This window comes from Phoca vitulina, unplaced genomic scaffold (genome assembly GCF_004348235.1).
Source record: "Phoca vitulina isolate PV1807 unplaced genomic scaffold, GSC_HSeal_1.0 scaffold4, whole genome shotgun sequence".
Lineage (NCBI taxonomy): Eukaryota > Metazoa > Chordata > Mammalia > Carnivora > Phocidae > Phoca > Phoca vitulina.
Genome location: NW_022589707.1, coordinates 10244702 through 10269681, shown reverse-complemented (window position 1 = coordinate 10269681; position 24980 = coordinate 10244702).

The window sequence follows — 24980 nt, the reverse complement described above, 5'->3', positions numbered from 1 at the left end:
ATTCCAAGTCACATGTTTACCATTCTCCATTCTAGCCGCAATTCTTAGAGCCTGGTTTGGATTCACCAGCAGAGACCAAATGCTCATTTGTTGGGGGTTCTATAGCAGGAGTTCCCCCACTGAATGAGAGATTTGACCAAGATGACCTCCAGTGTGTTTTCCAGTTAGAAATTCCCTCATTGTTTAAAAAAAAAAAAAAAAGAAAAAAATCGCCATTTGTGGAAATATGGTGGTGAGAGGCAGAGTGATTTTTCATATAGAAGAAAAGGTTTTTTTCAGATTAAAAGCAGCTGCTACATGTTGGCTAATTGAATTTAAATAAAAATAATAATAAAATAAACCAGTAAAAAAAAAAAAAGCAGCTATGGCCTCTGAAAAGAGATAGAAACACATTTAATACTACACTGGGAGCTATAAGATATTAACTCCAATCTGTGCTCTCAAAACTCACTGGACTGACCTTGCAAGTGTTGTCTTGTCTCTATCTACACGGCACCAAAATATCTGGTCATCTCAGTGGGAAGATTAATCAGCTGATTATTGGGGGGGGTGGGTCTTTCCTTTTCATTTATTTTTAGAGGGCTGCATCAGCATCTTTGAACACGTGAAATGCCCAGTCAGTATGCCATTTTCATTAGCATGATGCAAAAAGCTTGAATTGCACCATTATGAACCGGTTTGAAATTTGGCAAATTATAGTCCTATTTTAGCTTTACATTTTTTAAAAAGTAAAAGAAACTTGAAGTGTATTTTGAGCTAACATCGTTAACTTAGGAGGTGGCAGAGCTTGTGCAATTCAAGGTAAATGAGAACTATGTCTTACCCCTAAAAAATAGATTGCTTTCCCTTGTGATGGTCCATGTTTTCCTGCATCTGTCATTCCTCTTGGGATAAGGGGATGGTAAGGCCCAGTAGGAGTCAACAGCTTCCTCAGGCCCAGGAGCCTGAGGACAAATTGTACAAATGGGGGCCTGTGGACATGTTTTGACTGGCCTATAGAGAATTTTTAAAAATTAAAAAAAAAAAATTGTTGCTAAGAGAAGAGTCAGATTTTTTTCACACAAAAATTTTCCAACTTTGCTTGAAATATCAGACAATATGGCAATTCCGGGCCCCAGTTCCTTCGTGGCAACCATTAGCTGAGAGAGAGTACCACAGCTGTCTTTAGGTGGGAGAGTACTCGTTTGTGCCTCGTCTTACATCAGTCCCTATCCTCTGGTTAGTTTTAAGTCATCGACGTTATGCGTCTGGTCCTGTAAGATAATTGAATGTACATAATTGAATGTACTGACTAGAGTCTCCATCTACCAGAACTATCCTCTCCATTCAGTTGAGCTCTACACGGCCTGTTTTCTCGGGGTGTCTGTCTTCTGCTCCCTCCCATCTCTTATCTTTTAAATTTGACATGTTGTAAAGCTCTGATGGGATCCCTAGTACCATTGTTTCCTTGTCTTCATGTTCTATATGATGGCTTCATGGGTGGTTTTCTGGGATCCTGAATGTGAGTAGTTTCTGTTGGCCAGCAATCTCTGTTCTATTGAATCTGTCTTTGGTAAGTAGTAGTTCTTCTATGTTTATACCCGCTGTCCTCGCTGGTACTGGTTGATATGTTCAAAATGTGTCACTTCGGATGTAGCTCCTAGGTATGTATTAGGTTCATTATTTGCTTCCCTGGTCAGAATCAAAGCATTGACGAGTCATCTCTATTTTCTCCGAGGCTTTCTGTACAAATGGCCTTCCATGGAATCCTCCAGAGTTAATTCCTCTATGCTATATAGTTTTTTGGGGATATCTCTCCAGAGGAAGTTATTCAAGGTCTTTATGCTTGTTTAGTGGATGGAAGGCAATCCCAGCTCTCTTATCTTCTTAAATTTATCCTTGACTGAGAGTCATCTAACTTTATCCCTATTGGTGGCTTCATAATGAGAACAGTGAACACATTTCTTTTTCCAGCAATGTCAAACTTTAGGTTTCTGAGGAACTTGGCAATACTTTAAAGGTTTTTACCTTTGTACCATGTGCAATGGGGCATATATAAAATAGAAAAAGACTTATCCTTAAAACCCAAAGTACCTACTTAAATAGAAGTGATCTATGTGGATAAAATTCATTTGTATGATACTTGAATATCAAGGCTTTTATTTATTCAGTCAGTTTGACAAACCAAACTGATCTACATGTTATAGGTATAAAACCCAATGCTGTTTTTTCCATAGTGGTCCCTACATTCACATTAAAATAGTTTTTATTTCTGTTTTCTTTTTTTTTTTTAAGATTTTATTTATTTATTTGACAGAGAGAGACACAGCAAGAGAGGGAACACATTTTATTTCTATTTTCAAATCAGCTTTTTGATGTCTATAAATCTTAGATGTGAAAACAACAACCTATATTTAGGATGACAGAATGATGTTGCTGATAAAATCAGGATTATCCAGATTACTATAATATGTGAGAGGCTGTCAATAGGACCCAAATCAATAGAGGTAAAACATTAAATAAGTGCAAATACTTTAACCAAGAAATTCCACTTCCAGAAGTTTATTCTAAGAAAATAATTAAGGACTTGTTTATAGATTGTGCTAACAGATTATTGCCAAGGCATTTTTTTTTTTGTAATGGCAAAATACTGGAAATAAGTGTTTGAAAATACAATATTAGCTAAATTGCATATATTACATCCATGTAATTTACTCACTAAAAATGATGATTTAACCAAAAAGCTTAGAGACATTGTAGATACAGATTAATAGTGTTCTGACTGATTATCAAATAGTCCCGTCACACAATGCAATATTATGCAGCCATAAAAAGGAATGAGATGCTCTCTATCTGCTGATAGGGAATGATCTCCAGGATGTATTCTTAAGTGAAAAAAACAAGATTCAGAAAAGTATATTTAATACACAACCATTTGTGTATGCATCTGTGCATGTATGTAATAGAATATTACAGTCAAAAAGGGGAACGGATATCAAAGCAAAATCTTCCTGAAAATACCTTGTTAAATAATGTTGACCTTTGAAACTTAGAAATAATTCACATTTGCAAAATCAAATCAAATCGAAAACATGCAGTAGAGTAACCCCTACAAATTAAAAAAACAAAATGAATGAATTTCGCTACATATCAAGTTGGTGGTAGTAACCCCAGAGAGCATGAATTATTTCATGTGGCTTTAGAAACAGTGTGTTGAGGACATATATTTGGTGTAGTATATACTAAGGACAAATAGAGTTACTAACCCATTTTCAGGTTTATTCAGTCCTCTGGTTGTCAGTGATAACATTAGTGTTATTATTTTAAAACTCTTTTTGATCTACTATAGGATCATGTAAGGGTGTAGTAATTTTAATATCAGCAACCATAATTTTTAATGTCATAGAAAAGAGATTCACATTCTCTAAGGCACCTGAACTAACTTCCAAAGAGCCTCATTTCTTCTTAATATCTGAATCCCACTCAAGCAGCTTCCCTCTCTCCTAGGTACGCTTATCTGACCTGCTAGGTTGCCCTTGGTTCCCAAATGGCTGCCTCTGGGTTTTCTCCCCCTTTATTTTTTGTGCACACGCTGTTGCTTTTCATGCTTTGTAGGTGCGGCTGCTTCCTGCCCAGCCTGGCCTCTCGAACACTTCTCCAAGCTCTGGCCCTCCCTCCCTCCGTCTGTCTTTCTTAAAGCAAGCGTTCCTCCCAGGACCATCGCTCTCTGGGTACGGAGCATATTCCTGCAGCTCTTTTCAAATAAATGAATCAAGGAACATATGAGTTATAAATGGGATTTTAGAAATATTACTCCCATTCCAGGTCCCATGTTAAAATCAGTGGTTAGGCCGATTCTAGTTCTATCAATTGCCTTTCCTTTATTTATTTATTTTTAAAATTTAAATTCAATTTAATTAACATATAGTGTATTATTAGTTTCAGGGATAGAATTTAGTGATTCGTCAGTTGCGTATAACACCCAATGCTCATTACATCAAGTGCCCTCCTTAATGCCCATCCCCTAGTTACCCCATTCCCCTACCTGCCTCCCCTCCAGCAACCCTCAGTTTGTTCCCTGTAGTTAAGAGTCTTTTATGTTTTGTCTCCCTCTCTGATTTCATCTTATTTTTCCTTCCCTCCCCTATGTTCCTCTGTTTTGTTTTTTAAATTCCACATAGGAGTGAAATCAGAGGATATTTGTCTTTCTCTGACAGACGTACTTTGCTTAGCATAACACCCTCTAGTTCCATCCACGTTGTTGCAAATGGCAAGAACAATTGCCTTGCCTTTAAACACACCCCAGTAAAACGCACAAGTATAAAATAGACAAATTACAGAATGATCCTTTTCAAGAGGGGCCTAATGTTTCAGAAATAAGTTGATTCAATATGTTTTTATTGGAACTTGACCAAACGCAGCGCAGTGTAGTAGGTGTTGAGGGGGAGGGTCTTACGCAGCGTTAACTCTCCGAGCTAGAATGGATTAACGGGAATAGACTCTCAAAGGCTGCCAAGTTACCAAGTACATTACCAGACACTTAGTATACTCAAGAGTCAATGTTACATGCTATTTTGAGGATAACACCAAGAGAGGAGAAGTTATGTGTTTCGTTTCAGAAGGATTAAATTTACTCGGGAAATAGAGAAAGCTGCGGATATAGCTTAAGCGTGGACTGCATATGTTCAGCCACACACATGCAAACATACACTTTCTGGGAGAAAACAGAAGAAATAATTAAAAGTGGCTAAAGCAGAAGCGATATGGGCCAAACTGAGTCAACTTAATATTCTTCCATATCATTTGAAATTTTAATACGTGCAATGTTTTATTCTTAGAATGACAAAGCAAATCGTGGAAGCTTTCATCCGTGTCTATCCAGTGCCTGACAGAGCTAGACAGAGAAGAGGTACTTAATGAATATTGGATATCTTGCTCTGCATGTGAAATATAACTTCTGAAATGTTAAATAGGATAATGATACAGTTTAAAATTAAAACCGTACAAAACAGAGGAGAGGGTGAAATGAGTGGAAGAGGCTGATTAATGGAAAGAGTTGAATTAGTGGCATGATCATGGTGACTTTTATTGTTTGGGTGACGAGGGTTCTACGCATAAACAAATTTTTAAACCCATTTGGTAAATGCTTCCCCAGGGGCTTCGGCATGCTTGTCAGGGAGAGGTGGGTCCCGCAGAGAAGTCAGGAGAAGAAAGCTAAACAGTAATTCACTTTAATCTTGTGTTCTGCATTATGAATATGCAAATAGGTTCAGTGAAGTGAGCCCGGTGACGGTATCACTTGGAAACCCGCGTTAAATTATTTTAAGTGGGCAGGATAGAGACCAGCTCAGGAGTTTCTCTCTTCTTTGAATCATGTGATTTTGGTATCATCCTGAAGTGCTTCTGATGAGTTCTCCTTGTGCCACCCTAACAAGTTTTTAGAAAAAGGCATGTTACATAAATTATTATTATTTATTACAGAAATGAAGTGCAGTAGCCTGTAGGAAAAAATAAAGAATTTGTGGTATCTCACAGATCCCGGGAAGAGATGAAGAGCTGTGCTTCAGGGTGGGTGGGAACAAGGGGTGTTCCTTGTTTGGGGTCCTCCCTTCTAGAGTGCTACCATTAATATAATTCTTCCCTCACCATCCATCACATCCCAGAGACTGACTGGATGTCTCTCATTACCCAGTCCAAAAATCTGAGGATGAGCATTTAATTGGTCCAGCTTGGTTCAGGTATTTACTGCTGACCAATCAGTTCTAGCCCCATCACAGCACTCCTGTGCTCAGTGGACAGACGCCTGAAATGTATACAGTGCAATCTTTAGTTTCAGTTTTCCTTGTCACTAATAAGACAGGTGGTAGGTACATTCATGACTTAAATTTTCTTCTAAGAGAATTACCTCTCTTGGTTTCTAGGACCAAAAACACCTGACAAGGAAAATAGTTCTAGAAAAATAGAAGAGGGCTATGAAAGCAAACTAAACCCAAAGAGCGATTGCTCGAGGCCATGGTTTTCTGATGGGAACACCATCAAAATTCACTCATTCCCCTCCCCACCGAGATGTAAAGATTTTAGTGAGAAGGGGATTCTCCTCCTAAAGAAACTTTTCATCACAAGATTTCAACCTCATGACCTGCTGAATAGCGTTGATCCCTTTAGTACTCAGCAGTGGGTATAAGGATGAGAAGTAGAAGAAGGAATAAAAGGTCTGTGGGGGGACTCTTTCAAAGAAACAGGGATTACGATGCTTCCTGAGGAAGTGAGCAGAGAGAACAAGGAGCTCTGCACAAGGCTGGCCTCAGTTCCTTCAGAGAGACCCCAAAGCTCACTTTCCCTGCTGCAGATTGCTCTATGGACCATGATGGTGGGGGAAAAACAGCAATGCCCTGTGATAAGCATTCTGGATAAGGAAACTACTTTGGGCTAAACATTTTCTTGTTTTAATTATTTTTAAAAGATTTTATTTTTTTTAAAGAGCATTTTTAATGTTACAGAAAAATTGAGAGGAAGATACAGAGATTTCCCACGTACTCTCTATCTCTTCACATGCATAGACTCCCCCACTATCCACATTTCCCATCATAGTTTCTGCTGATAAGCCTACTTCGGCACATCATAATCACCCAAAGTCCATACTTTACATTACAGTTAGCTCTTGGTATTGTACTTTCTATGGGTTTAGACAAATGTATGAATAAAGACATGTATCTGCTACTTATGATATCATACAGGGTAGTTTCATTGTCCTAAAAATTCCCTGTGTTCTACTTACTCATCCCTCCTCCCCACTTCCCAATCCCAGGCAACCACTGATTTTTCTTACCATCTCCATAGTTTTGCCATTTCCAGAATGTCATATAGTTAGAATCATATAGCATGTAGTCTTTTCAGGTTGGTTTCTTCCACTTAGTAACACGCACTTAAAGTTCCTGCATGTTTTCTCAAGGCTTGGTAGCTCATTTCTTTTTAGTGTTGAATCATATTCTGTTGTGTGGAGGTCCCCCAGTTTCTTTATCCATTCACTGACTGAAGGACATCTTGGTTGCTTCCAAGTTTTGGCGATGATGAATAGAGTTGCGATAAACATCTGTGTACAGGTTTTTGTGTGGACCTAAGTTGTCAACTTTTTTTAGGTAAATACCAAGAAGCATGATTGCTGGGTCATATGGTAAAAGTATGGTTAGTTGTGTAAGAAACCATTGAACTGTCTTCCAAAGGGAAACTCTCTTCCTTGGGTTCTTTCTAAAAGACAGGTGGTAGGGACATTTGTGACTTAAATTTTCTTCTAAGAGAATTACCTCTCTTGGTTTCTAGGACCAAAAACACCTGACAAGGAAAATAGTTCTAGAAAAATAGAAGAGGGCTATGAAACCAAACTAAACCCAAGGAGCGATTGCACATGGCCATGGTTCTCTGATAGGAACGCCATCAAAATTCACTGTTTGGAATGGATTAGCAAAATTCAAAGGTTCATTTTGATATCTTCAGAGAGAACTTGTATTTTTTAGGGTTCTAAGAGGTTACATGAATCTTTTACAACCGTCTCTCCATTCTTTATCTTTTCCTTTATCTCCTAAGGACGTTAGTTTGGAGAGCTCCGTCCCCAGGCCTGCCGCTGGTTTGATTGCTGAAGCCGCACTCAGATGGACCGTCAAGAGAGAAGCTTAGATGTTTGGGGAGGGGAGAACAAATTAAGAAGGAGCACCCCGTTTTATGAGTCTTGTTGCTTTATGGTTCTCACTGTGAGTGAGATCGTGTGCACTGAGCAGTTTCCTTGGTTAGTGCTGTGAAGAATCAGGGTTCAGGTAGACCTCTCCATCGTTACACACTTAGCTTCACATCCACAGAGTTTGCTTTTAAACCTGGTCTATCGTGCTTTCAAGGGAACCAACAAAACTGCAGAGAGAGCAGTGCAAATTCACTCCTACCAGTAATTGCATCTTTTTGTTGATGGAGTTGCTTTAGATCCATAATCAAAGGTATCTAATAATGAAAAATATAAATGCTTTCCCTCTTCTCTATTTTGTCTCTTGTAGTTCACAAAATTCAGGATGCCAATTATGGAATGTATTATAAAAGGGTAAGCAGTCAAATGAGATAATTTACAATAATTCTGAACCTGAATGTTTATAACTCCAACTTGTGAGGTTTTGTGCATACCTGCCTGATATGGGATGGCCTTTGTGGAAAGGTTTGGGAATGCTAATTAGGCAAGCAGTTTTAGAGGTGTGCCCACAGAGGGCATCTGGATTTTGTGTGATCATATATATAAATTTGGTACATTTTAATTCCTCTATCAGTAAGTCTTTGATTATTACTCGGTTCCCTATTTACATAGAAGCCAGAAGCACAGGAGAGAAATAGCAAAGCCATACAGAATGGTTCCCCTGAAGAAGTACAAGAATGGTCTTATCATCTGAATCATTTGTTTATTCACTCAACAAACACTAACTGAGCATTTACTTAGTAATTAGCATGGTTATATAGTTGCAAACGCACAAAAAAACTGCACAATTACATAGTTGCAAAAATAAAAATAAACAGGGTTTATTGTCTAATAGAGGACACATATATTAAACAAATAACCAAATAAATTTATACTTAAATTGTAGTGAGTCCTATGAAGGAAAGTTCCAGGATGTTGTGGGAGAGTAGTTGAAAGGGCCTTGATTTGGCCAGTTGGGGTTTCAGGAAGACAGCCCAATGTCTTTGGGAAGCTAGAACTTTCCTGTGGCCCAAAGCGAAGCCATTCTGTGGTCTCTCCGGTTTCCGGAGTTTTCCGTTGGCATCAGAACCTCACAGTGAGGACGCAGGCTCTGGAGGGACGGGGTTGACCACAGTTTCTTCCAGCTTGTACCATCTGAATACACTTTGCTTCTGCCACGTGTTTCAGACCTTCAAGTCCACCCCCTGTGCAGCCTCCCCTTCCTGTCCTCAGCATCACTGACCTGCTCCGGCACTTCTCATCCTCATCCTTTTCCCTTGCTAATCTAGCACGTGGCTTCCCTCTCTGTCTGGGTAGCCTTACCATAGAGGCAGACCCAGAGGGAGCAGTTACTATGTTTGGTTATGGTGGAATGTTAATTGACTCGTTTCAAACAGGAAGATCTCCAATTACATAATTACTGACTATGCTTTTCATTGCAAAAGTTCTTAACCTCAAAAGCATGTGATAGGGAGAGGGAAGAGGGGTGGGTGTCCTGTGTAGACAGAGGCGATATATAAATGCATCTGGGGAAACAGAGGAATGCTTTCCAAGTCTACTTGGCCATGTCTGCATGCAGCAGGGTACTCGTACTTCTTGGAGGGAGTATTGGGGGAGCAGAGGGCAAGTTTATACCTTAAGTAAGGTTGTTAAAATGACAAACATCTTGGGGCCGCTGGGTGGCTCCATCGGTTAAGTGACCCACTCTTGGTTTCGGCTCAGGTCATGATCTCAGTGTCCTGGGATAGAACCCCGCATGGGGCTCCCTGCTCAACACAAAGTTTGCTTGAGATTCTCTCTCTCCCTCTCTCTCCCCAGCTCTCTCTCTCTCCCCAGCTCTCTCTCCCTCATGTGCGCACTTTTTCCCTCTCTCTCAGATAAATAAATATTCTTTTTAAAAAGTAAATAAAATGACAAACATCTCTGTCAATTTCCACCACTTTCTCACTTCTCACAGAATTATCTATTACTTTTTAATTGGTTTGAGATAATGCTTTTATCTTAATAAAGATCAGTTTGTGATATATCCTCAATATAGAATAATAAAAAGAAGAACAAAATGATATGTAATTTGATCATCCATAAATAGTCACTGATACATTATGGGTTTTTACCACAGAGAAGTTGAGTAACTTGTAGAGAAGCTCTTTGGGAAGGAATTCCATCTTCAATGGCACTAATGGTAAAATGGCATATTTTACCATACTTTTAATTTACTTTATGCCTTCATATTTAAAGTGGGTTTCTTAGAGGTGGTATTTCTTTTCTTAAGTTATATGATTTTGTTACCTATTGTAATTTTTGTTTTTATTGAAGTGCAGGAACTTGGCAGATTTCTTATTAACTCTTGAGTTGATTTGTGGTGTCTTCAGTCAATCACTCAAAATTCATCTGCGATATTTGACTTGATATCGTGTAGCTCTGAATTCAGAGAAGATGCTGAGTAAGTGTGAGAGGTGATTGATGAAGTGGAGAAATGTGGAAGAAGCTGTTTAAAATTCAAATATTCACAGATTTACCTCTTACTCAGAGATGTATTTTCTTATTAATAGTGATTTATGTATTCAAGAGACTAAACGTTTTCATAAAATTTTTACTAATAATGGAAATCGATACTTTACATTTTACAAAGCACACGCAGATGTAGGACTTCATTTAATTAACACTGGGACCCTCAGAGAGTTCCCAGATTTACAGAACTACATGATGGGCTGGATCTCACTTAGATTTGAGGCTCTTCAGCTCCAAGTCCTGTGCTCTTTATGCTGCATCACAGATAAGAAATCACAAAGCCATCATCCAGGATGGAGCTGTCCATCATTTTATTTAACCTCTCTTTATTGTTCTGTATGAAAGACACAAATCATTTGAAAAGGTAGCTCTCTCACACCGAAATGATCCCAAACGGTGTTAGATCCGGCTGTCCTTAGTAAAAGAAACCTGCAATCAGAGCGTTTCTCCACTAGAGGGCACAACTCTGAACTCAGCGTTCAGCAGTAGCGCCCAAGGAGATAACGTAGTGTCATCAAATGCTCTGTGCTCCCTTTCATCAGCTTTATAACACCTGGTTGAAAGTCTAAAGCCGTGGGCATAGAATGCAATGAAAAACACTTTTAATTCCAAATGGAAAAAATAAAAGTTGTACTTCTCCCTGCTTGGCAATGCTTTCCCTATGATGTATGTTGTAAATCGTGGCATCTGTTAAAACATGCTGTTTCACTATTAAGCAAAGCTTTTATCCTTGTCTCTGATGTTTGTTAGATTGGCAAGAAGAAGGAAACTATAAGTTCCATTTTTTAACCACATTATTTCTGTTGACCTAACACATTTTAGGTAAATTACTATACCTTGAATGAGTCAGTGGTTCCCATTTGCTAGGGGTGATGAAAATTAGAGCATGAGACACATTTTATAGAAATTCCCTGAGGTACAGAATATCAAGCCTGGAAAGGACCTTAGTTAGAGTCCAAATTCCTCATTTTATAAATAATAAAACTAAATCTTAGTGTGGGAAATGACTTGCCCTTGATGATCCAGCTAATCTGAACCGAGGCTGACCCAGAGCCCTGGTTTAGGTTCACATGGTTCCATCTTATCCACAAACTTGTGCACAAGTGTTTTGGTGACACTTGCCACACAATCCTTTAGTGGCCTGACTCTGTCACGTTAAAAACCCTGGTAAGAGATTCTTGATAATGTATATTGTAGACATACATTTTAATTTCCATCGGGAAATACTGTGTTGTGCCAAATCAGTTGATCCACAGCTAGATAAAACTAGAGAGCTTTTTGCATCCCCATGCCCGCTGTCTAATGGCTACGTCTCATCCCATGCCTACACTCCTAAGACTGTCCAAAAGATACATTCTTCCTCATTCTCATCTCCACAAGTGGAGACTCACAGTTACAAGATTATCTAATCCTACTGATTAGTAAAGTAATCCCACCTTGCTTTAGTTGGGAAAGAGAGGATGGCTTGGGAAATGGGGTCAGGGTAGGAGGAATAATTTAAGATTGCTGCCTTTTTCATCTGATGATCCAGAAGTACAGAAGGGCTATGTGATTCATCCAAGGCCTTGAAATTAGGTATCAGAACAGGCGGGGCACCTGGGTAGGTCAGTCGGTTAAGCGGCTGCCTTCGGCTCAGGTCATGATCCCAGGGTTCTGGGATCGAGCCCCACATTGGGCTCCCTGCTCGGCGGGGAGCCTGCTTCTCCCTCTCCCTCTGCCTGCCTCTCTGCCTACTTGTTCTCTCTATCTCTCTGTCAAATAAATAAATAAAAATCTTTAAAAAAAGATATCAGAACAGGCATGATATAAAACAACAGAGACCTCATTAGACTTGCAGTCAAAAATTGTAAGTAATGACTCCACAATATAAGTGGTTTCTGAAGCCTGAGAATCATTGGAACACTTTTTTCTTCTAATCTTTCTCTAACTCCTCTCTAAGTACTGTCTAAATACCTCCCCAGTATATTCCCCCTGTACTCTCTCCTCTCTCTCTGTCTTATGCCTTTTTCACCCATGTGCTTAGCACCTTCCAATCTATCCCCCAAATACTGATGCAGTTAGCTGGACCCTCCGCCAAGGCAGTTGTGATCATGTTCCTCCCCTGATCAAAGTTCTTTATTAGCTCCCTGTTGCCCATACTGACTGCTGTTTAAGTGCAATTCAGAGAAGAACGATTCTATTCATAGAGCCAGAATATGTTCTTTCCCTCTCCCACTGCTCATTTGCTTTCCCACCTGGGAAACTCCCCCTCTGGCGTGTCCTCTCTACCCTGCTGAAGTTCAATTCCCTGTGCGTTAAGCGACTGGAAGCCGAGGAAGATTTCCCAGGAATGAAGGTAGCCTTAGCTTCATACAGCAAAAAGAGGGAGAGTATTTTAAGTTATTAGCAGCAGAGGCCTGTACCACATAGTGAATCACAAAGATTCTAAAAGTCTACACCTCCAAGAAAAAAAAATATATACACATATGTATACATAGATATGTGGACTGAACAGTCGCTGGGCTCCTGGTGTGACTTACCCTACATTCCTCGTCCCCTGGGGACCCACCTAAGTGTTGGGTAACCTCCTTTCTCTCCTCTGCTTGCCATGCTGTGTTGCCTCTGAACATTTATATTCTACCTCTTTCTTTTATTTGTTGTAATTTTATATGTGACAGACACTAACAAACTAAGGGAAAATGATGGAGGGTCCTATTTAAATGAAAAATGCAAGGCTGTTAGTACAAGCAAATTCCCTGAAAATAGTATAGCGTTCTCTCTCTCCTATTTTAAACATTTAAAATAGGAGATAGTCCATAACAAGGATTTTTAAAGCATAAGAAGCTGAGGCTTCATTTCATCCTGGATTCCTCATGAATACACCTTGGAGATGCATTCAGTTATATTTTTGAACCTATAACCAGACCCTCTGTCTACCTCTCACCATGTATAAAAGATGAGGGGAGTTTTCTGATTTTCCCATGGGAACAGGAAGTCGCAGCGAATTAGGGCGGTCATTCAGGAATGCATCCGTTCAACATGTATTTGCTACATAGCTCCCAGAAGCCAGGGCCTCGCCACGGTTTGAGGCTGGAGGTGGGCAGATGGTCAGCAGTACTGACTTGTCCTCCCTCACTTACAGCGGAAGAAGGGTGTTTTTCTGGGAAATTGACATGTCATCAAATAGGCCCATGGTGTGTTTTAGGCTATAATTTAGAAACACATGTAAAGTACCAGAGTGAGAGAAAGCCTAGAGCTTCAGAAGGCAGGTGAGGCAGGCTTCTTGGAGATGGTGTGAGCACTGGCAGAGGCTCTGGTGTGAAGGAGGCGGGAGACCTCATTCAGGATGAGGGGCAGCATGGGTGGGACGACTGGGCTTCTTTCAATATGGCGTGTGCAGCTGCCGGACTCACTGAGGTGCAGGGCTCTGGGGGGCCATGGTCCCTCGGGCGAGGTTAGCCAGGAACCTCTGATGCACTTCAGGAAGTTGACCAGACAGGTGTACAAAATTCACTTGGTAGTAATCTTTGTCATACGTTCTTTGAAAAATATTGATTAGCCTCTTTTAATTAATATATTATTATATTCCATTTTAATTATAAATTATAAATAAGTCTAAAGGGCAGGGGATATCATTATCTCTGGTTAGGTAATATGTCATTGTCACTTCCAAATCCAGACCAGTTTCCAGTTCGCAGAGATGAGAGGAAACCTACCTTAGTGGTATACTGGATATCTGCCTTGTATAATATCAGGCCTGGTTGAAGTTAGAAATTTGAGAGAAAAAGCCCCAGTGGAACTTAAATATCTCTTGAATTTACTTTCACCACCCGCTATGTTGACACACCAAAACTAAAGGGTTTCTGATGGGATAAGGAGCCGGACCGCAGAAGTATGAGGTCATGAAAGCAAAGAACATTCCTTATGTCACACAATTCTTTTTTTTTTTTTTTTAAAGATTTTATTTATTTGACAGAGAGAGACACAGCAAGAGAGGGAATACAAGCAGGGGGAGTGGGAGAGGGAGAAGCAGACTCCCTGCCGAGCAGGGAGCCCGATGCAGGGCTCGATCCCAGGACCCTGGGATCATGACCTGAGCCGAAGGCAGACGCTTAACGACTGAGCCACCCAGGCGCCCCTATGTCACACAATTCTGAAGGCGAGTCAGTGTGGAAGCCCCTAGAGATGCTTTATTTATTTTATTTTATTTTATTTTATTTTATTTTATTTTATTTTACTTTTCTAGAGAGGGAGCGGGGAGGGGCAGAGGGAGAGAGAGAATCTTTAGGCTTCACGCCCAGCACAGAGCCAATGTGGGGCTCAATCTCATGACCCTGAGATCATGACCTGAGCTGAAATCAAGAGTCAGACATTTAACTGACTGAGCCACCCAGGTGCCCCGCGGTGGTTTATTTTAAGTCCAAGCAGAGGAAGACATACACTTTTAGAACTCTTGGTAAAATACCATGACCTAAACCTCTTGGTTTGCAACCCAGGAAGAAGTACAAGTGTGTTTGAATGCCTGTTAAACACAAGTCTCCATACTGTTTTGTTGTTGTTTTGTTTTGCTTTTTGTTTGTTTGTTTACTAAAGGTAGTCTACCTCATGCTCTGAGTTTTGGATGACTCAACAGCACTACAATGAGATTTGCTCCTTGACTTAATCATATTGATCAGAGAGGAACTAACTTTGGCCGTGGGGGGTGATGCTATTTAATGTCCATATGCTAAGTAAACCATTTGGGGAACCTCCAAGAACACCATTGTACTTGTTGGGAAACACTGGCCCTATTTACATGCTTATACTTTTTATCAGCTCAGTCTTAAAATCTGACAGAGTCCAAGTAACTATGCTGGATCCTTGTCTTAGAGCTGCCCCAAAATGCGAGACATGGGACAATTCTATAATGATATCAGTCATTATCAGATTAATCTTTAATGGGTTGTGAAATGCCTTATACTGATTTTTGTTTAGGTCTATCTATCTACTGATCAATTGATTGATAGATCTGTCAATCTATTGATCTGTCATCTATTGGTAAATCATGCAGTCTTGTTATCTGGTGTATGAATTGGCTTGCAAGATTTCTGTTGTCTTCCTAGATGTTGGGAGCCATTCACCCTTTTTTCCAATTCCTTGGCCATTGACACTTAAGGCTAGATCTACATGAGTTTTAAAAATTTTTAGCTGGTTTCTTACTTCTTTGCTTAAAATATGGCATTGTATAGATGTTTGCTTCTAGGCATATTTAAAATATTCACAGTTTAATGTGTTTAAAGCACTTCAAAAACTTTAGTCTCATACAAATGCAAATCGGTTTTACTAATGCTTTTTCAGCAAAAAGAAAAAAGAGGGAATAAGAGGGCATAAATATGACTGTCTAACTGAACCTTTAAATGCCTCTAAATGATTTCCTCTTATTTCACTACTTGCATCTTCATCTTCTTTTGTACTTCTTCTAATACATTTGTGAAGTATAAGTGCTTGACATTTGAAGAATTAACATTTATTGCTATGGAAAGAGCCAAGATGTCCATCAACAGATGAATGGATAAAGAAGATGTGGTGTATATATATATACAATGGAATATTATGCAGCCATCAAAAATGAAATCTTACCATTTGCAACAATGAAGAATTAACATTTAAATAATTAAAATAATAGAATTCATAAAATAGATTTCATATGAGTTTTATATCATTATAAATGTTTACACTGGGTAGTACATCCTGATTCTGTTCTGTGTTGGGGGCTAACAATTTGTTATTGCCCCATCGGTGACCCTGACTATATTTTTTGGGATGGAAGCATGACAAGGATAACTGCAGGTTACAATTGCCAGTTGGTTCACTTGTTGGGTAGACATCGTGTTCTGTTTTGGCTGTTGTTCTTCTAGTTTATGTATACAGCCCAGGATGGTAGGTAGATATAAAATGCTTTGAGAAACTAGTGGGAAAAAAATTAAGTGCCTGGACACTTGCCAATACTTTCTATCATAAAAAGCATAATACACACTTTCTATTTTTCCAGGGGGCCTTGCAAAATGAAAACATACATTTAGTTAGTTAGCTGTTTATGCATTTACATATATGCATGTCAACATTACTTGGGAAAAACATTGCTCTTTCTCTTCCGTGGTGGAATGGTTTGTAAACTGATGAAGTAGTTGATCTGTAGAGTCTTTTGCCAGAAAATCGATCCATTATTTATAAAAGTTGGAAAAATAACACATCTCTATGGCAGATACATCCAGGCTTTGTTTTTATAGCACATCTAAATCAACTGTTCTGTCATTAATTTTTATTTCAGCTATCATGATAAACAATGGCCAAATAATGAAGTAGATCACTGCCCAGTTTATCTGAATCTGTTTTTACAATGACAGGAATAATTCTCTCAGATATGTCATGGTTTAGCTATTTTAGTAACCTCCAGGAACAAATCAAATCTTCCATATTTCAATCCAGTTGATGTTGCAAGGATCAGTGATTATTTCAGTGAAGAAAATGAATTGACTATGACTCAGGGCTGTCACTCTCTACCTAGTGTTCTAGCATAATTTAGTTGTTCTTCCACGGGTTGTCATGAAATCAAAGAAAAGACAAGTATAATTAAGATTCAGGGTGTAGAAGATTCAGGAAAGGATCTGACGCAGGTTCAATTACTTTGTATCATCCGGATGCCACTTGGCCCTCTACTGGACACACAGGGTAGTGATTTTTACTTTGCTTCTCCAAGGATTCTGGGAATTTTAGACAACATTAAGATGTTTGTCCATTTTGAAGGATGAAATCCAACTGAATGTCAAGGAAGTGTAATAGAATGAGAAGGTGTCTGAAGGCTGTCTGTCTCATTCAGGTCCCCAGCTCAGGGCTTCAGGCCTTCAGAGCTCTCCAGCAAACTTGTCCTTGTGGAGCCATTTTGGTTGCTGCACGAGGACATTTTTCCCACAAATGGACTGCCAACTGATATAGGATAGGCAAGTTACCATTCCCTTTTAAATATGTAATAAAAAACTGGTAATCCAAGGATATTTTTCTTTTCTATTCTTTTATTTTCTAGTTGCACTCTCCTGTAATAAATAATGACTTGAGAAAGATGAAGTTATCTCAAATGAGGTTGCCCAGCAGTTTCTTCAATAAATCCATTTAAAGTAATACAACTACACATATATAGACACATCTCTTGAAGGGGATGAGCCCCAAAAGAGGTAAATGGTATAGAGAAAAATAATACTCCTACCAGTTGAACTGAGACTCCCACTCAGTTCCCTGGTTAAACTGCCACGCTAGGCTGTCTTCTAACTTTTCCACATCCATATCCAGGGAAGGAATGCCCAAACTGATTTTATTTCTAATCTGGTGGGGAGGTAGAGGTGGGCAAGGTAAGGAGGGGCAGAGGAAGAGGTATAGGCAAGCTCACTGAGAGAAATGGAATGACTGTCCATATGGTACACTCCAGGGGATTTTCTAAACGGAGGTAAAGAGGTTATACGTTTGCTCTCACCTATGAATGCTCACTGTCCCAAGGGGTAGATTCTCCCAAACATTTGTCTGAGAAGACCATGCCTTAGTAGAAGGTGGGAAGAAGGGGAGCTTACTTTCGAATGGATGGAGGCCTACTTCTCTCTCGCGGCTATGGGAATATCACCTGCTCCTCCACACATGACGAGGGACTTATCATATGTTGGCTCCTGAAGGCTAGATTTCTCTGCTCCCTTCACACTGCCTGCCCTGAGCTTAGGGTGGCTTCCTGTGAGCTGAGGTTGAATCTTTGACAAAGTCTTGTGGCCCTCTTGGAAACTGAGGTGAGTTTGGGTACCCCCCTCCCCACTGTCCCCCCATCTCATCGCCCAGGCTGATATTGTACTTAGTAATATGCTTATAAACTGTGTCTTGGCCTGAGTCCTAATGAGTGGACTTTTAGTGCCAGAGTCATAATGTCCACTGTGGGGCAGGTCAACAGCCCTCCCTTTCCAGTGCTCTCCTAATCCTTGGTTAGAAACATTCACTAATCCTATGGCTCTAGGCCTGCTGGTCCCTAAAGGTTCTGGTTGCAACAGAGGCCAGCCTGCCTAATTAAACTCATGCATATGGTCTAAGCACACATTACTGATTTCTCTATAAAACAGAATTCCCTCTTAAATAGGACATAAGTCCTCATGGCTCTCTCAACAACCACTCACCACTCAGGCACAAATGTCCCCTGGAGCCTACAGTCATAGCCTGCAGTTCTGTTTTTCTGGAATCCTCTTTTACAGCCACCCCTGTGCCCCCGTTTTTCTAAAGAATTACAGAGGGCTAGGAAATCACTAGCCCTACACTCTCACCAATAGGCAGCCCAACAGACTGCTGCATAGACACAAGAGGACACAGGCTTCTGTATAATTTCTAGGATCCTGGTTGTAACTCCACCTCTCATTCCTCCTGCTGTGATTGAGTAGTTGGGAATCTATGTTCTAGAGCAATAATTCTCAAACTTTAACATGACTGTGAATCACCTAGGGGACTTGTTAAAATGGCGAATTCCAATTCAGTCGACCGGGAATGAGGAAGATTTTGCATTTCTAGCAAGCCCCCAGCAGATGCCAGTGCTGATGGTCCATGGACCACACTCTTGAGTAGCAAGACTCTAGAGAATGAGAAAGCCAGGTAGAAAATCTGGCCTTCTAGCTTTTAGGATATATTTATGCCTTGACATTTCCATCTTTGTTGGTTCGGTACTTTGGCATTTTCAAAACTGTTATTCATTATTGCCCTTGTCCCTGCGTCCTACGGGGCAGCCTTTATGATAGGAATCTTATGATCATCACCATCCTTTGTCACCATCCAGAAAAAAAGATGTGGACAAGACATCTTGATCATGAGCTTTTATCCCCATTATACTATCTGCTGCTTCTCCCCTTATTTCTTCACCATGCCCAGACCTTTTCCCTAGTGCTTTCTCTGTGAGCATTGAGTTGTTCTTCAAAAACTGGCACAGTAGCTGGTATGTGGGAAAGGCTCAATAAATATTGATTTGAATTGAAACATGCTTGCAGGTCCCTTCTGACTAGGTGTCCCCAGAGAGCAGGGCCTCCCAGGTAGCCCTGTCCTTGGAGGCCACTCAACCACTGAGCAGCAGGGTCTAGTGGTGTGGATATTCTCTCAGCACCCTATGGTACCTTCCTGACCATCACTTTTCCAACTTCACGCCGGAAGCCTCAGCCATTTGAGATTCATGTCACCTCAATGCTGCCCTATGGCCTTTCTTGCTGTCCATCACTTTCTGGATTGTTTGTTTAAGACATAATATAATTCAACAATGAATCATGGAACACTACCTCAAAAACTAATGATGTAATGTATGGTGATTAACATACATAATAAAAAAAAGACATAATATAATTCACTCTCTTTCTTCCCCTTGATCCCTTGCCATTATCATGCATGTGATTATCCAATTATGTAGCCTCAAAGATGTTTAAACTTCTCAACTCTGACAACCTTCACCTACATTCTGCTTCCGCCACCTGCTTGCGTGGCTACAACCTCACTTAGGGAATACTGGAGTCGACCGCATGAAATCATTTCATTGATTTTGCTGATAACGGAATAATGCCAGCTCCTAATTGATTAGGTGAAAGCTTATCTTTATGGACTAGAAGGTGAAAACGACATAATTCTAGCCAGACATAATTAACAGTTAAAAACATAGAGTTTGGCACAGATTATTTACCCAAGTGGAAAGATAGGAAATATATAGTATAATGTAGCATTTTGTCAATATATTTCAATCTCATTTTCATTTAATGATATAAAATGGCATATTATACATAATGGTAAACTCACCCTTTTAAACAGTTTTCTAGCATTTCACTTTATGAATGAACTATAGTTTATTGAATCCAATTCCCTCTTACTAGGCATTTAAATTGTCTGCACTATTATAACCATCAATGCTACCTTAGACATTTTTGTATTCACTTTGCTGTACTCTTTCTTAATTTCCTTAGAACATTTCTCTTTTTTTAAAGATTTTATTTATTTATTTGAGAGAGACCAAGCATGAGTGGAGAGGAGGGGCACAGGGAGAAGGAGAAACAGACTCCCCACTGAGCAGGGAGCCCAACATGGGGCTCCATCCTGGGACCCTGAGATCATGATCTGAGCCGAAGGCAGCCGCTTAAACAACTGAGCCACCCAGGGTGCCCCTAGAATATTTTTCCAGAAGTGAGATGACTGGATTGAAACATATGTATAACATATGAGGTTGTACTTGGGAAAGTTGCAAACTTTATTCTCTTACGGTGCCCGTCTTGCCATTCCCCATTACCAATGAATATTATTCATCGTCTTAATTTTTACCAACCCATTAGATAGATAATACCTCATACATTTAATTTGCATTTATTTGACCAGTGCTGAAGTTTCCATATTTTCCCTACATGTATTAGCCATTTGAACATACAGTTGTGTGACTACAACCTCCACATTTTCCTTTATATAAAAGACAATAGGAAGAGCTTGGACTTTTTGGCCTCTTGCTCTATTTGTGTTTCTCTGTGTATGTTAAGATGGATGCCTTCTCTGCTTCAGTGAACACAACAGTTAAAGTAAGTGAAAATTAAATGTTGACTTAGTCAATGAGAAGAGAGATTCACCAAACATTTTATATTCAGAGATTTGGCTTCTAACTATCCTTATAATGGGTTGAAAGTCATAAAGCCATGGGCATGACAGTTTTACTTTAAGTGCAAGTTACACCCTATGCATTTAAAATTCCAGAAGCTGAACTTACTTACTAAAGCCGAAGGAAATTAAAATCTGCTTGATCTTTACAGTTTTTTTCTTTTTCCCTCAACACTCTCCCTACTTTTCCTTCTTTTTTTCTTCCCAGAACTCTTTTCCCTCTTAATCTCATGGGAAAATTCTGAGGCTGTCTTCCCTTAAATTACCTCCCTTTATCAATGGTGTGAATAAGGGACCAAGGCATTTGACTCTACAGTGTATTTGAAAGTACCATCTTCTAGCTTCTGGCTCAGTATAGGCAAGTCTTAAACTACCTATCCTACTATCAAGGCTTTTCTTACCCACCCGGGGTTAATTGGGTGCTAGTCCCCAACCAGAACACTGCGTTTCAGACAGCTTGGTGAATCATGGGATGCTACACATATTTGACTCTTTTTCTTCAAAATTTCACATCATGGCACCATTACATATGCCATCTCCCCCACCCCCCTGCCCCAGTTTCCCTCACTTCCCCTGCCCTTGCTCTTTGCCTCTCCAGATCTTCCACCACTAAGGTGGGTTGAATTCCACTTCTCTGCTTTCTAACCAGTGACATCACTCCTGCTTCTTCCCCAGTGGTAGAATACCTGTCGGGATATCTCTGTAATTTGGTCCCACATCCTTTGCACAATTACTTCCAATGACAGGTGACATGGTACATCAGGAGATAGTATACTTAACTAATGAATCATTGAACACTACATCAAAAAACTAATTATATACTTGGCTAACTGAACATAAAAAAAAGAGATAGTTCTTTTATTTTATTCCAGTATAGTTACATACAGTGTAATATTAGTTTCAGGGGTACAATATAGTGATTCACCACTTCCATACAACACCCGTGGCTCATCACAAAAAGTGTACTCCTTAATTCCCATCATCCATTTAATCCATCCTCCCACCCCCTCCCCTCTTGTAACCATCAGTTTGTTCTCTATAGTTAAGGGTCTTTTCCTTGGTTTGCTGCCCCTGCCCCCGTTTCCCTTTACTCCTTTGTTTTATTTCTTAAATTCCACATATGAGTGAAATCATATGGCATTTGTCTTTCTCTGACTTATTTCACTTAGCATTATACCCTCTAGCTCCATTCATGTCCGTTGCAAATGGCAAGATTTCATTCTTTTTGATGGCTGAGTGATATTCCATTGTGTGTGTGTGTATGTGTGTGTATACACACCACATCTTTTTTAAAAATTTTTTATTGTTATGTTAATCACCATACATTACATCATTAGTTTTAGATGTAGTGTTCCATGATTCATTGTTTGTGCATAACACCCAGTGCTCCATGCAGAACGTGCCCTCTTTAATACCCATCACCAGGCTAACCCATCCTCCCACCCCCCTCCCCTTTAGAACCCTCAGTTTGTTTTTCAGAGTCCATTATCCATTCATCTTCTTTATCCATTCATCAGTTGATGGACACTTGGGCTACTTCCATAATTTGGCTATTGCAAGTAATGCTGCTATAAACATAAGAGTGTATGTATCCCTTTGAATTCGTGCCTTTGTATTCTTTGGGTAAATACCTGGTAGTGTAATTACTGGACTATAGGGTAGTTAAAAAAAAAGAGATGATTCAGACCATCATGAACTAGCTGCTGTATCCAACTCTTCTTATTTCAAGGTATTTCTACCTCTGTGTAACTTATATAGATCCTAATTTTTAAAACAATACACTTTCTGTTTCTCTTTCTCTTGTATATTGCAATGCTTTAAATATTTGGAAACTACTACGACTCTCTTCACTTTAGTCTTCTAATCCATGACATGTTTTAAAGAATCACTCATCAGATTTGTCTCTTTTTTATAGATAGCCTCCTTATAATCTGCCATTCATGATGGGGCATAATATTTCAAGTATGGTCTGACTGGTACGGAGCTCAATGAGGCTAGGATTTGCAAAGTTCGGGATGTTGACTTTTCTTCATGTGGTCTAATATTGCATAGAATTTTTAGTCATTATTTGACAATCTGACTTGCTCACTTAGCAATAAATTAGATATATGTATGTATTCACTACCCCAAAAGTTCCCTGATGCTCATTTTCTGCCAATAGCCTTCTCTACCTCTGACCCAGGGCAACCACTGATCTGCTTTATGTCACTATAGAGTAGTTTGCATCTTCTAATAGAGTTTTATAGAAATGAGATCATACACACCTATATAATCTATCACAGAGGATTTTTCTCCTTTGGAAAATATATAGTTTTGTTTTGTTTTTTCTTAAAGGAGGCTAACTTTTTTCAAAACTGTGTTTGCAGCATTACATTTTTAAGCCTAACTTCAAGAGTTTTGTCCTTTCCAATTTCATCATGTTGGTTTTAGTCCAGTGTTCCTGTATCTCAAGGTGATTTTGAATCCTGAACCTGTCATCTAAAGTATTAGCTGGCTATCCTTTCCAGCTGTAAGCTTTCTGTAGTTTTGATAAATAAATTTCAATACATTATTGCAGAACACAGAATCATAAAATATTAGAGCTGAAAGAACCTAAGTCATGATAAAATAGTTGATCAGAACAACCAAGGAGAAAAGCCTCTGGGGATGCACCAGATGTGTTCTGTCCATTTGATTCAGAGCCAAAGAGCTGGCTCCTTCCCCTCCTTTTCTTTCTACCTCACCTAAAACGCTATGGCAATTATCGCATCTGTAGATGTTTTCAAGGACAAACAGCACTTGTTCTAATTCCTTCACCATCTTCTTCATTCTTCCCAAGTACCTTCCGTGTGTGTGTATGTGTTTAAAACTTTTTTCTTATTTTTTGAGCTATAATTCACACTCAATTACAATGCACCCATTTTAAGTGCACACTTTGTTGAGTTTTGACAAATGTAAACATTTATGTCACTATTACTCCAATCACTGTGCAGAATATTTTCATCACTGCAAAAGTTTCCTAATGCTCTTTTGCACGTGATACCCCTCGACTTGCATCCCTAGGCAACGACCCATCTACTTTCTGCTTGTCTGGGTTGGTTCACATTTCCTGTAGTTTCTTAGGAATGGAATCATGCAATATGTACTCTTTTGTATCTGGCTTCCAGAATGTTTTTGAGATATATCCATGATGTTGCCTGTATCAGCAGTTCATTTTTTTTTTTAATTAATGAGCAGCATTCCATTGAGTGAATTTGTTTATTCTCTCACCTGTTTATGCATGGCCTTTGAGCTGTTCCTCGTTCTAAGCTACTATGAATAAAGTTGCCATAAACGTTGTTGTACAAGTCTTTCTGTGGATGTATGTTTTCATTTCTCTTGGGTACAAGCCTGAAGGTGGACTTATTGAGTCATATGTTTAATCTCATAAGAAACTGCCAAAGTCTCTTTCAAAGTGACCACATCATTTTACATTCCTACTAGCAGTGTAGGGGAGATCTAGCTGTTCTACATCCTCACTGAAGGGAATCTATTCAGAATTCCCCCCAACCAGCCAAGCTTATAGACAAATCCCACAGGTGTCTGTACTTGGCCCTAACTCTTTGTTTTTCTAGGTCACGGTGCCCCACCTTCTCAGAGAATAGACCACAACTACAAACCAAATTCTTCTCTAGCTGGACCATGACCCACATCCTTGACCAACCCCAGACCAAGACCCCCACAAAACCTGCCACCTCCTACTTTACCTAGCCGAGAATTGACCCCCTTCCTATACCCTCCCTCCTGCCCCCTTCTGCATGGGAACAGCTGCAACCCTCTGACATCCTTCAAAACCCCCTCAAAGGCCCAGCCTGACCAAAACCGGGGCCAACATCTCCCTTGATGTCTGGCCCCCCTCCTCCCTTGGAGAGTGAATACATTCTGTCCTCCTTGTTAATCCACTCTCGGTGCAATTCTTTGCCACCCACACCCCCGGCCACCCTAACACTCACTAACATTTGGTTTCCTTTTTAGCCATTCTATGAACGTGTAGTAGTAACTCATTGTGGTTTGTATTTGCAGTCTCCTGATTGATTAAAGATTGTGAGCACCTTTGGAAGTGTCTTTGTTTTGTTTTGTTTCTGACATCCACATATCTTTGGTGAACTGT